This window comes from Triticum aestivum, chromosome 2B, assembly GCF_018294505.1.
Source record: "Triticum aestivum cultivar Chinese Spring chromosome 2B, IWGSC CS RefSeq v2.1, whole genome shotgun sequence".
NCBI lineage: Eukaryota > Viridiplantae > Streptophyta > Magnoliopsida > Poales > Poaceae > Triticum > Triticum aestivum.
Window position 1 is genome coordinate 427,746,575 of NC_057798.1, and position 14,228 is coordinate 427,760,802.

The window sequence follows — 14,228 nt, forward strand, 5'->3', positions numbered from 1 at the left end:
AAGTATGTGATAAGCAAGAGCTCCCCCTAAATTTGTGCATAGTTTAAGATTTGCTTTGGACTGCAAATGCACAAAGAGTTAGGCTCATGGGTTACTCTTCCATGTCACATACATCTTGGTGGAGCGCTCAAAATGATAATAATTGAAAGATAAAAGGATAATGTCATCCAACAAGCATTAATGTAGCATATGATCAAACACATGATCATCCAAGTATCACACAGACATAAAGTATCTCAAACAAGCAAATAAAGTTCAACCACCAAAGCAAGAGAGAATAAAAAGCAACGCTCTCTCTCGAAGCCTATGATCTATACATTTTTCTCCCCCTTTGGCAACAAGTTACCAAAAAGTTCATAGAAAATGCATAGCACTAAATCGTCTCTCAGGCTTGATCTTCAGGTGGTGGTGTAGAGATGGCTCCTTGGACGAAGACTTCAGTAGATGTGGATGGAGCTGGTGGAGTAGGTGCTGGAGCTGGTTGCACTGGGGCTGTAGCTGGTGCAGATGAAGTGGCTCTGGTGTCTGTCACTGGCACTGCAGCTGATCTCTGAGCTCTAGGCACTCTGGCAAATGCCTCAGTGGTTGTCTTGCCCTTCCTCTCCTGCATATCATCCTGGAGTTGCTCAACAACAGACTGGATCTCAGTTACCTTCACATCCAAGTCATAGAACTTCTGCTCCATGATCCTCTCCAGGCTCTCCTGGTTTTGAGTCAAGGTGGCCAGCCCCTTCTCAATCCTCAGAGTGGATGCAATCAAGTAGCCAAGCTGATCCTGTTTGCTCTTCAAAAAGTACTGAGATGCCTCTTCCATTGTTGGCATCTTGGTAGCCCTCTCTTTCCCTGCATTCTCCTTCTTTGTGTGTGCTTGGACAGAAGATAGTTCATCTTCATCCATAACCACTTGGTTGTCCTCAAAATCTGGATAGATAGGCATGTGATCCTTGTCCAACAAGTATGTGCCAGTGCCCATCTTGGAGTTAATCAGCTCCTGGATCTGTGGGGCATACCCACAACTTCTCTTTTGGTCAGCAGCTGTCCTCTTGATAGTTTCAACTATAAGACTCATGACCTTGAACTTTTGTGGCACATCAAATAAGTGTAGCAGATTTATTGCATGGCCTCTGATCATGTTGTGATCACCTGACTTGGGCAAGAGAGTGTGCCTAAGGATCCAGTTGATGGTTGGCAGTCCTGACAGAAGGTAATGTACTAATCCAAACTTATGTGTTTCAACAGCAGCATCTGGGATCTCCTTGTACATATGTGCCATAGTGTTGTGATCCATCTTCTTCTTGGCATAGACATCCAAGTCATCCTCTTTCTCCTTAGGTGCATTGATCAGATTAGCCCATTCTTCAATTGATGATTGGTACCTAGTACCTTCAGACATCTATACTATCCTGCCATCTGGATAGAAGTGTGTTGTGGAGTAGAATTGCATTATTAGCTCATCATTCCACTTTGTGAGTTTCTGCCCAACAAAGTATGCCACTCCACAAGCACTAAAGTTGTCATACACACCAGGATAGTGTTCTTCATTCTCCTTGATGTACTTCCAGTCCACCCACCTCATGTCACACACTATTGGCTTCTTGTCCAGCAGCACTGTCTCATAGAAATCTGTTGTTCCTTTGTATGGAACCTGTAGTCACAACAGTTCTCCTCCTGACTGCATAAGGATCAGTCAACCTCCACTGTCTGAGTCCTGCATCCTTTCTCAGCTTCATGTTCTCAGCTACAGGATGGGCATCATTATGATCTGGAATTTTTGGCTTCAATTTTCTCAAGACATGCTCCTCCTCATCTTCTTCTTCAGCAACAATTTCAGGCACTGGGGCCTTGTTGTTCTCAGCAGCATATAAGTTCCTGGTATTCCTCTTAGGTGCAGTCTTGGGCTTGGAGGCAGCCTTGGGTGCTTCTTTGGGCTTTGATGAAGCAGCCCCTGTCCTGATGGCATCACCCACAAGCTTCTGAGCTTTGGGTGCTGGTGCAGCAACCTCTTCTTCTTCTTCTTCTTCTTCAGAGTCTCTCCTCATAGAGGGATTGCCAAGAACCTTGGCAGTAGTGGTTCTGACTCTCTTTTTCTTCTTGTCTTGGCCAACAACTTCATCTTCTGACTCAATGGTAAACTTCATGGTTTCCCCAGTAGCAACCTTCCTAGGTTTGGAAGTGGGAATCCTTCTTGCAGGTGCCTTCTTCTGCATTCCTAGCTTAGTGGCAGCATCTGTGCCACACTCCTTTCTGAGCACCTTCTTCTTGGAAGTGGCCTCATCCTCAACAGCCACATAGTCTTCATCCTCAGATTCTGAGGTTTTCTTCTTTCTGGCCCTGGTGGCAGCTTTGGGTAAGTTGCTTGGGGTGCTCCTGCTACCCTCATCATAGCTGCTTGAGGGACTAGTGCCCCCACTCACTTGAACCTGCTCCTCTTCCCTGTTCCGGCTGTCACTTTGATCAGACATATTGCAAACACTGACTGCAGACCCTGTGAATAGATTTAGATGATATAGAGTGGATGAGCCTCACAAAATACAGAGGTTTTTGCAAAAGAATGAGTCAAAAACTTAGTTTTAGTTTTCCACAGAAAGCATTTCGGATCAACCGATTTGTAAACTCGGTGATACCGAAGCAGCTTTTAGAACCTAAACTAGTGAACTCGGTCAGACCGAGTCACAGTTCGGTGGCATCAAGACTGCTAGGGTTTCACAAAGGCCTGAACTCGGTCACACCGATTTGCGATTTTAGGTTAGACTGAGAATTACATGTGCAATGGCCTTAGCCGAATCGGTGGTACCGAGTTCTACAACTCGGTGGGTCCGAGATGGTTTCAGCGGAAACCTAACCCTAAATTTTCAATTCATCTCTAATCTACGGAGTGTTTTGACAAGATAAGATAGTTTCAATCATGGCAAGATTCATGGAGAACACAATGTGCTAGGAATCAGATGGGGATAGCACAGTGATCGAGTCCATACCCTAGTTCGGCGATGAACTCGCTACGACCACAACGGCAGGGATGATTTCTGTTGACGGTGGCGGAGACTAGCGGCTGGAGGCAGGTGGCGACGAGGAGGACGATCCGGAGACCTTGGAGGCGGAGCGGGCCAAGCACGGGCGAAAGAGTTCAAAGAAAATTTCCAAAGTTTTGCCCGTGGGTATATATAGCCCGACCCTGTCGGTGTGACCGAGTGGAACAACTCGGTGGCACCAAGATGCATAACTGCTAACAGTTACAGCAACTCGGTGTGACCGAAAAGTTCAAATCGGTTGCACCGAGATTGAAAACCTAGATCGACTTAGTGATCTTGGTATGACCGAAATGGAAGAATCAGTCAGACCGAAACGCACAAAGAAGTTTTGGAAGTTTAAGTCTATGACAAATCGGGGACTCCGAGTGCTCCTCACACAGAGTGGTTCGAATCTGACTTGATCAAATTTTGTGATGTAGCATGAATAGAGTTTGAGACAAGAAAAGCACAGATAGCTAGAGAAGGTTCTTAGGCATTCTTGTCCATCCACTTGGCAAAAGAAAAAGAAACCAATCAACCAAAGCAACAAGTGGATGTCCTCGAATGAGTAAAATATGCAACCAACATGCTCACACAATAAAATGGCAAATGAAATATGTGGCAAAGCATGCACAACCAATTCTAGCATCTATCAAGCAATTGGCGATGACTAGGTCATCTATATATGAGTATATTGACTTAGGAGTCAAATGAGAACATTTGATCATAGGTCATACTCATCGTTTAAGCTCAAGTGGGGTTACCACTTTTACATAATGCATTGATGTGTTCACACCATTAGAGTTGCTTTGACTCAATTCTTAGAGTAAAGCTCCCCCTAGATGTGAGATCCCCCCTTAGAGGGATGAACTAACCTTGGGTTTTGTCGATGATGACTTCATGTAGGTGTTGAAGATGTGGATGCTCAATGTTGATGTAGATCATTTGGAGCAATCCTTTGGAGTGAGTTGCACTTTCAATACCTACACGGGTTAGTCCCACAAGGAACAAACAAGGATATCCATAGACATAGAGTGATGCACACACAAGATGATGTCTATGAAAGCATTAGGTTACCTTGTCCCTTGTCTTACCAACAAGAGGGTTTGTGACTCCTTGAACTAGTGCAAGATGTGGAAGTTGATTGCACTTGTTGTTGCCAAAATGATATGAGTGAAATATGTTGGCGGAGTCACCCTCAAGAACTCTCTAGTTCTTCTTCTTCGGGATCCACATCATCTTGATGGGAATCCTTGGAGTTGTAGTCGTACTTGATGAAGTAGAACTTGATGTAGTCTTGGGAACCCACTTGACCAAGGCCTTAGGAGCTTCTTCAAATGCATCAATCTCCTCTTAAAGCTTGTCCTTGCCTTTTTGCTTGTGGTCTTGTGGTGGAAGATCATCTTGGGCTTGTGTCCCTTTGAAGGAAGTAGGATCATACTTCTCTTGTTGAGGAACAAACTTCGTCTTGGGGTATTGATCTTCTTCCCACTCAACTCCATTGGCATTGAACTTTCGTTCAAAACCAACACCTTGGTTCTTCCGGTGCCTTCCTTGCTTGCGTACAATTTCCTCAAATTGCTTACTCCCGGCAAGGCTCTTGTAAACACCTTTCTCTATAATTCCCTTCAATAAGCTATTTTCTTGCTCAAGTGTAACTTGGCTAAGAGAATCATTAGTGGAATCAAGAGAACTACTAGAAGCAACAACATTGGATTTAGCATGATTATTGTTACTACTAGAGGAAGAATCCTTCTTGTTCTTGTTACTAGACTTGACTTGAGGCATGTAAGTAGATAAGAGTAAACGCTTGGCAATGTAAGAAGAACTTTTCTTACGAAGATCATCATTGATTGCCTTTAAGAACTCATGCTCTTGCTCAAGGTTGAGCTTTTCAAAGCGTAACTTCTCATGAGTCCTTAAAAGTTCTCGATGATCTTCTAAGATAGTTTCATGAGCTAACTTAAGAGTGTTTAGTTCTTTAGTTAGAAGCTCAATCTTCTCCTTATCATTGTCATTCGTTTTATCTTGATTAGCATGATTAATTGACGTTTCATCATAGTATTCATCACTAGAGTTGTCAACAAGTAAATCATCATCACCTAACAAGTCATCTTCATCACTATTGAAATCAACATACTCGGGGTGTGTTACCTTTGGGCCTTTAGCCATGAAGCATCTTCCAAGTCCTTCATTTGGTGAATCAAATATGTCGTCGGAGTTGGTTGACACAAGTGCTAGACCGGCAACACCTTCATCTTGAGTATATTCGGAGTCGGAGTGATAGCTTCTCTCGGAGTGATTGTCGGAGTCGGAGCCGGATACCCATTCACCAACATGAGCTTGATGTCTTCGTTTTGTGTAGCTCCTTGATGACTTGTCCTTCCTTTCCGAATCCTTGCTTCTCCGGGATGTTCTTCGTTCATAACGATCATCTCTACTCCTCCTCTCTCTTGGTGGTGATTCTTCTCTTCTACTTCTCCTTTTAGGTGATTCTTCTCTTCTTTTGTAGGGTGTCGTACACTCATTGGAATAGTGTCCGGGTCTTCCACAATTGTAGCAATTACGCTCTCGACTAGAAGATCTTTTGTCATTGTAGGACCTTGACTTGGAGCTTTCTCTTTGCTTCTACTCTTGTAGAACTTGTTGAAGTTCTTCACCATTAAGCTCAATTCTTCATTGAAGGTTTGTTTCTCACTTGATGATGTGGGGGCTTCACATGAGGCTTTGTAAGCACCACTTGACTTGTTGTGAAGTTCCTCCTTATCCTTGAGTGACATCTCATGAGCAACAATTCTTCCAATGACTTCCGTTGGCTTGAGATCTTTGTAATTGGGCATCATTTGGATCAATGTGCACACGGTATCATATTTTCCGTCCAAAGCTCTTAGGATCTTCTTGATGATGAATTTGTCGGTCATCTCTTCACTTCCTAAGCCGGCAATCTCATTTGTGATAAGAGCAAGCCTAGAGTACATTTCAGCGACACCTTCACCATCCTTCATTTTGAACTTGTCAAGTTGACTTTGAAGCACATCCAACTTGGATTCCTTGACGGAGTCGGTACCTTCATGCATATCAATCAAAGTATCCCAAATTTCCTTTGCATTCTCAAGACGGCTGATTTTGTTGAATTCTTCGGGGCACAATCCGTTGAAGAGGATATCACAAGCTTGAGCGTTGTATTGCAGCATCTTCAACTCTTCCGCGCTAGCTTCACGGTTCGGTTCTCTCCCATCAAAGAATTCACCTTGCAAGCCAATACACACAATAGCCCAAACGGCGGGGTTATGTCCAAGAATATGCATTTTCATCTTATGCTTCCAACTAGCAAAATTAGTACCATCAAAGTAAGGACCTCTACGGTGATAATTTCCCTCGCTAGACGCCATACTCTCCTAGGTTGTGAAACCAAGGCTATGACCACCAAAAGCTATGGAAATCAAAGCAAATGGAGACCAAAGCTCTGATACCACTTGTAGGATCGAAAGTATGTCTAGAGGGGGGTGATTAGACTACTTGACCAAATAAAAACTTATCCTTTTCCCAATTTTAGTCTTTGGCAGATTTTAGCTATCTTAGCACAAGTCAAGCAATCTTAACACAATTCAAGCAAGCATGCAAAGAGTATATGAGCAGCGGAAAGTAAAGCATGCAACTTGCAAGAATGTAAAGGGAAGGGTTTGGAGAATTCAAACGCAATTGGAGACACGGATGTTTTTGTCGTGGTTCCGATAGGTGGTGCTATCGTACATCCACGTTGATGGAGACTTCAACCCACGAAGGGTAACGGTTGCGCGAGTCCACGGAGGGCTCCACCCACGAAGGGTCCACGAAGAAGCAACCTTGTCTATCCCACCATGGCCGTCGCCCACGAAGGACTTGCCTCACTAGCGGTAGATCTTCACGAAGTAGGCGATCTCCTTGCCCTTACAAACTCCTTGGTTCAACTCCACAATCTTGTCGGAGGCTCCCAAGTGACACCTAGCCAATCTAGGAGACACCACTCTCCAAGAAGTAACAAATGGTGTGTTGATGATGAACTCCTTGCTCTTGTGCTTCAAATGATAGTCTCCCCAACACTCAACTCTCTCTCACAGGATTTGGATTTGGTGGAAAGAAGATTTGAGTGGAAAGCAACTTGGGGAAGGCTAGAGATCAAGATTCATATGGTAGGAATGGAATATCTTGGCCTCAACACATGAGTAGGTGGTTCTCTCTCAGAAAATGCAAGTTGGAAGTGTAGGTTCGTTCTGATGGCTCTCTCCACGAATGAAGAGGAGGTGGAGGGGTATATATAGCCTCCACACAAAATCTAACCGTTACACACAACTTGCCAAACTCGGTGGGACCGAATTGAGAAACTCGGTCGGACCGATTCAGCAAATCTAGTGACCATTAGGATTTTCGGTGGGACCGACATGCAACTCGGTAGGACCGATATGGTTAGGGTTAGGGCATAACGTAATCTCGGTGAGACCGATTACACAAACTCGGTGGGACCGATTTTGGTAATAAGCTAACCAGAGAGTTGGTCAGGTAAACTCGGTGGGACCGGTTCGCTCATTTCGGTGGGACCGAAATGTTACGAAAAGGAAACAGGGAGTTTACATTGCAATCTCGGTGGGACCGATCGCTCATCTCGGTGGTACCGAAACGTTACGAAGGGAAACAGAGAGATTACAATCCCATCTCGGTGAGACCGAGATCCCTATCGGTGAGACCGATTTGCCTAGGGTTTGTGGCAGTGGCTATGACATCTGAACTCAGTGGCGCCGGATAGAAAGAATTGGTAGGGTCGAGTTTGACTTTTGGTTTAGGTCATATGTGGATGTGGGAAAGTAGTTGAGGGTTTTGGAGCATATCACTAAGCACTATGGAGCAAGAACCTCATTAAGCAACACCTCATCCCTCCTTGATAGTATTGGCTTTTCCTATAGACTCAATGTGATCTTGGATCACTAAAATATAAAATGTAGAGTCTTGAGCTTTGAGCTTGAGCCAATCCTTTTGTCCTTAGCATTTTGAGGGGTCCACTTTTGTCATCCATGCCATGCCAATCATTGAGCTTTTCCTGAAATATTTATCTTGGAATAATGTTACCTCAATGAGCTATATGTTGTTAGGAATTACCAAAACCACCTAGGGATAGTTGCACTTTCAGTACTGCCTGGTGGTGGACGTGAGATGTAAAATATTTCTGCCTGGCCAGGCTTGTGTGCTGCTGAAGCGTTTGGTTCGTGCCTGGTCCAGGCAAAGCATCATGTCACGCCCAATATGCGACCCTATCCAAAAGGAACTCAAAGGTCCCACCAAGGATAGACCCGCATATTGAAACGCTTTTGCAAGGTGGATATCATTACATCAACATTACATAATAGATGGGGATACATACAAGAGGCATACAAAGCCACACGAATACAACATCATCATACATAAGATCAACATCCGACTACGGATGAAACACAAACAGATGCTCAGACGACATACACCCTGCTAGACCCAGGCTGCCGACCTGGAACCTATCCTCTGATCAAAGAAGCAGAAGAAGAACTCAACGCACGCAAGCATCGCTCTCGCGTCATGATCATCGCAAAACCTGTACCTGCAACTGTTGTTGTAGTAATCTGTGAGCCACGAGGACTCAACAATCCCATTACCATGGGTGTCAAGACTAGCAAAGCTTAATGGGAAAGGAAGGGGTAAAGTGGTGAGGTTGCAGCAGCGACTAAGCATATATGGTGGCTAACCAACGCAAATAAGAGCGAGAAGAGAGCAAGCGGAACGGTCGTGAAGCTAGCAATGATCAAGAGGTGATCCTGAACACCTACTTACGTCAATCATAACACAGAAACCGTGTTCACTTCCCGGACTCCGCCGAGAAGAGACCATCACGGATACACACACGGTTGATGCGTTTTAATTCGGATCTGGTGTCAAGTTATCTACAACCGGACATTAACAAATTCCCATCTGCCCATAACCGCGGGCACGGCTTTCGAAAGTTTAAACCCTGCAGGGGTGTCCCAACTTAGCCCATGATAAGCTCTCGCGATCAACGAAGGATATGCCTTCTCCCAGGAAGACCCGATCAGTCTCGGAATCCAGGTTTACAAGACATTTCGACAATGGTAAAACAAGACCAGCAAAGCCGCCCGATGCGCCGACAATCCCGATAGGAGCTACGCATATCTCGTTCTCAGGGAAACACTAGATGAGACTAGCAACGAGTAAAACCAACCCTCAAGTTGCCGCAAGGTGGCCCCGCAGGCAGCTCAGTTCGGACCAACACTTAGACAAGCACTGGCTCGGGGGGGGGGGGGGCTAAAATAAAGATGACCCTCGAGAGCGTGACTCCCAAGGGAAAAGTAGGTGGTGGTGAGGCAAATGGTCAAACCAAGGTTGGGCCTTGCTGGAGGAGTTTTATTCAAAGCGAACTGTCAAGGGGGTCCCATAAATCACCCAACCGCGTAAGGAACCCAAAATCCGGGAACATAACACCGGTATGACGGAAACTAGGGCGGCAAGAGTGGAACAAAACACCAGGCATAAGGCCGAGTCTTCCACCCTTTACCAAATATATAGATGCATTAATTAAATAAGAGATATTGTGATATCCCAACAAAATCTTGTTCACCATGGAGCAATCTTCAACTTCACCTGCAACTAGCAACGCTATAAGAGGGCTGAGCAAAGTGGTAACATAGCCAATCAATGGTTTGCTAGGAGGGATGTCAAAGGTTAGAGGTTCATGGCAATTTGGAAGGCTTGAAGAACAAATGATAGGTAGCACAGCATAGCGATAGAACGAAGCAACTAGCATAGCAATGATAGTAGTGAGATCTAGGGTAGCGGTCATCTTGCCTGAAATCCCGCAAGGAAGAAGAACGAGTCCATGAAGAAGATGAAGCCACGAAGACGAACCAAGCGTAGACGAACGAATCCTCACGATCGCAACGAAATGGGAACTATCGAGAAGAAGCACACAACATAGTAAACACACCACACATAGACAAGACATGATGCACAACAAGCATGATGCATGACAAAGCTACATGAAGCTACTCGTGGCAAGAGACGATGCCTACAAGAGCAACACATCAAAGCAAGTTTAAATGAGGCCGGAAACAACATATAACAAATCCGGTAAGTCCTGATATGCAAATTTCGAAATTGGTCCAGATCTGAACAAACCTTATGTACAAGTTGTTAAACAGCAAGTTAAAATGCACCAAAATGATCTACACGAAATTCTAGTCAAGTTACATATAAAGTTCATTTAATTCGGAGCTACGGTCTAGAAGATATGAGCAAAACAAGTTAAGCATGGCATTGATGCAAAATGCACCCAAACATCAAGAAAACACCTCAAAACAAGGATGCAACATGATAATATGAAACTACATGCAAAATCAAGCAAGTTTCATATAAAGCACACTCAAAACGGAGCAACGGTTCAACACATGCACTCTATACAAGTTATAGCAACAATCTGTCCAAAACAGCAGCTAGGCATATTGCAAGCATCAAAACAATATGCTACAACACCTCAATATGAAAACAAAAGGCATGGTCATGATGTACAGGTGAAACATAACAAAACATGAACACTGAGCTATCTCCAGAAATCACTAGAACATGCTCAAAATGACATGGCAAGATTGCAAATAATATCAGTTTCAGACTTTGCAGAAATAACATCAGATTGCAATGTTTAGAGCTATCAAACAATATGTTACAGGAACTTAACATGGAAAACAAAGGCATGGCATGCTACTACTAAGTACATATAACAAAAGTCCTTTACTGACCAAGAGCCAAAAAGGCACAGAAAATATGATGGCACCCATGTAAACATGGCAAGTTATATGACAGATTCATACATGACAGGAATAACAATAAGTAGGCATGTTGGTGAGCATGAACCACTCACCAAAGAGCAATACATGGCATGGCAAGGCAACAAACAGTAAGAATACATGTTTATGAAGATAAGCATGGCAAGAACAAGTTCATAGAGTGCATGGATCACTAGCAAAACACATGGCAAAACTGAACTTCATGTTAACAGGCTGACAACAACATTATGTAGCAAATTTGGAGCAATATTACAACAAGCTACAACAAGCTATAAATGCAAAAAGGGGCATGAATGGATAGAGCATGACATTTATCACAAAACACACTTAGTGAACATCTCCAGATTATGCATAGAATGACTAGTAGGAGCAGGTTTACATGGCATCATGAAATAACAGATTGAGCGTAGCAAAACAGCAACAGCAAGTACCCTACTTAACAAGCTTGATGCACTCAGCACACAACTCACAAAAATACATGGATTGCACCTATGGAAAGATGGCATATCATAGATCAAAACACATGTAGACATCAACCTCAAAGGATGCACACATCAAACATGGCAAAAATGACAAAAGTGCATGTTCTGATAAGAATCTGAAACTAACATCACATAGCCCTCTCGCAATGATGATTCAGGCATCAATATGAGCTCAAATTAACATGATGCAATGGAATGAAATGAAGTACTCGTTGAGGCGAACAATTTTACATATTACACGCACAAAACGGAGTAGTATGCACAGAGTTATGATGCGATAAACAGGAGCTAAAAATATGCAAATATTCGGGGACTTGGTGAGAGTTGGACCTCGGGGAAAGTTGGACGGGGCGGACCCGGGACGAGCGGATCCGGGGACGGGGCGGCTGTTTGGATCGGCGGGTTGGTGGATCTAGTCCCGATTCGGAGGTCACCGGAGAAGCTCGCCGGAGACGGTAGGGAAGGAGGCCGGAGACGAGGGATCCAGCGGAGGAGGCGAGGGGCGGCGAGCTCGGAGCTGCGGCGGCCGGCTAGGTGACGGTGGCCGGCGACAGCGAGGAGGCGTCACGGGGCGACGCGCGGGCCGGGGAGGTCTCGGGCGGCGGCGGCCGGAGCTTCTAGCGGCGGGGTCACGGGGCACGGCGGCGGACGACGCCGAACAGCGAGGCGGCGGTGGGGATGAAGGGCGACCGGGGCGGTGAGGTCGGGGTCGCCGGAGGAGCTCCGGCGAGGGGTGCGGACCAAGGCTGTGTGGCACCAGCGATGGACGGTCGGCGGCGGGGCAGACGCGAGGCGGCGGTGAATCTCGGGCGGAGCGGCGGCGGCGCCACGGGCTTTTGGGGCCCGCACCGGGCCTGGCGGGCCGGCGCGGTGGACGGCGGCGGGAGGCCACGTGGCGTGCCCGGATTGGCTGTGGGCGGCGGCGCGGATGTGTCCGGTCCGATCCGGACATGTCCGGCGGGCGAGAGGGAGGCTAGGCTAGGGTTTGGACTGCGCGAAATTTCGGGGGGAGAGGCATATTTATAGGTAGAAGGAGCTAGGAGTGTCCAAATGAGGCACGGTTTTCACCCACACGATCGTGATCGAACGACCGAGAGCATGGAGGGGAGTTTGCTGGGTTTTGGGCCACTTTGGAAGGGGTGTTGGGCTGCACACAAAAGAGGCTTTTACGGTTACCCGGTTAACCGTTGGAGTATCAAACGACCTCCAAATGGCACGAAACTTGACAGGCGGTCTACCGATGCTATACCAAGGCCGCTTGGCAAGTCACGGTCCATTCCGATAATGTTTAACACCCACTCACAAAAGGAGACAAAAGGAGGACGCCGGAGGACATAGGAGCGCCGGATTGCAAAACGGACAACAGGGAAAATGCTCGGATGCATGAGACAAACACGTATGCAATGCAATGCACATGATGACATGGCAAAATGCAGCACGCAAGCAAATGACATGGCAACGAAGGCTAATAACTGGCAGACACCTAGTGCAACGAATCCGGGGCGTTACAACACTCCTCCACTAAGAAGAGATCTCGTCCCGAGATCTTAGGACCGATACGGAAGGAAAAAAAAGGGATGAGGTGAAACAAGAACTCAAGAGAAGAAGCAAAGAATCGAGAGCACTCGAGAAGAAGAGAGGAACGACGAGAAAGACGAGAATCCAAAGCTCACTGAATCAGATAGACTATGAAACAACTCCGGTTAGAACGATATAAGAAATGAATAATACTGAAAGAATTTAGGCAACACTCCGGTTGAACAAGGAAAGAATAGAACACGAACTAGAGAGGATGGAATGATACTTGATGAACTCTTGAAGAATGAATTACATCATGAAGAACCACCATGAAGAACTCCGGTGACAAAAGGATGATGAGATAGAAATGAAGGATGAAAGAATAGAAGAGCGTTGCGATGATTTAGATGGAGGTTCCGACGAGATGGCCAAGTAAATTTGTACTCCGGAAAAGAAAAAACTATGAAGGAAGGGATTAATCACTTGGATGAAATAAGAATAAGATTTATTGTATGCTTATCCTTCATCAAATTAAATTGATGACAAGCAGCGGATTTTGCATATTACTTATTCTTCTTGAAAAAGGATTAAGGGGGGACATAGCTCCAAACTTGAGAAAGTCTTCATGAACCACCGGTAGGATTGGAAAGAACGAATGAATGAATGAATTGATACGATGACGAATGAAGAGAAATCTTGAACGAACCACCGTAAGAACTCAAAAATAATTGATGAAAGACACTGAATCACTGGGAAGAATTAGAAGAACCAATACGCAAGAGGGGATTTAGTTGCAAAAGAACAAAGAGATCATGAGCTGATTAAAGAACACTTGAACGAAGCACCAGGGTAAATAGAGAACGATAACTGGAATGATGGTCTCCGGTAAAAAGAAATGGGAAACGAACTCCTGACATGCTCCAGATGGGTAAGAACAGAATATCTAACAAATAGAATAATTCGAGAGGACAACATGAAGCTAGAATCACAAATATTCGAGAGAACGGACAAGATTTAGAGGAAAAACTCTTCTTCAATCTTCAAATGACGACAGGAAACGCCACCAAAAATTACCGAGATACCCCGGGAGAATGAAAAAGAGGAAGGGTTGAACCAAAGATGAAAAGAACTTGAAAGCGGTCTTGGAGATGACATCTGACTGATGAAATCCAATCTTACGTCACACTTGAAAAGAATTGAGAATAACTCCGAGAAAATTAGAAGAGTGAGGTAAGATCCTGGGAAAAGACCTGAAGAGATAACACCGTTGAAAAAGGCTTGTTGACGAGATAGATGATGCACCGGAACAATTGAAATATTTGAATGAGGTGACAACCTCGAATTAATTGGAACATAGACGA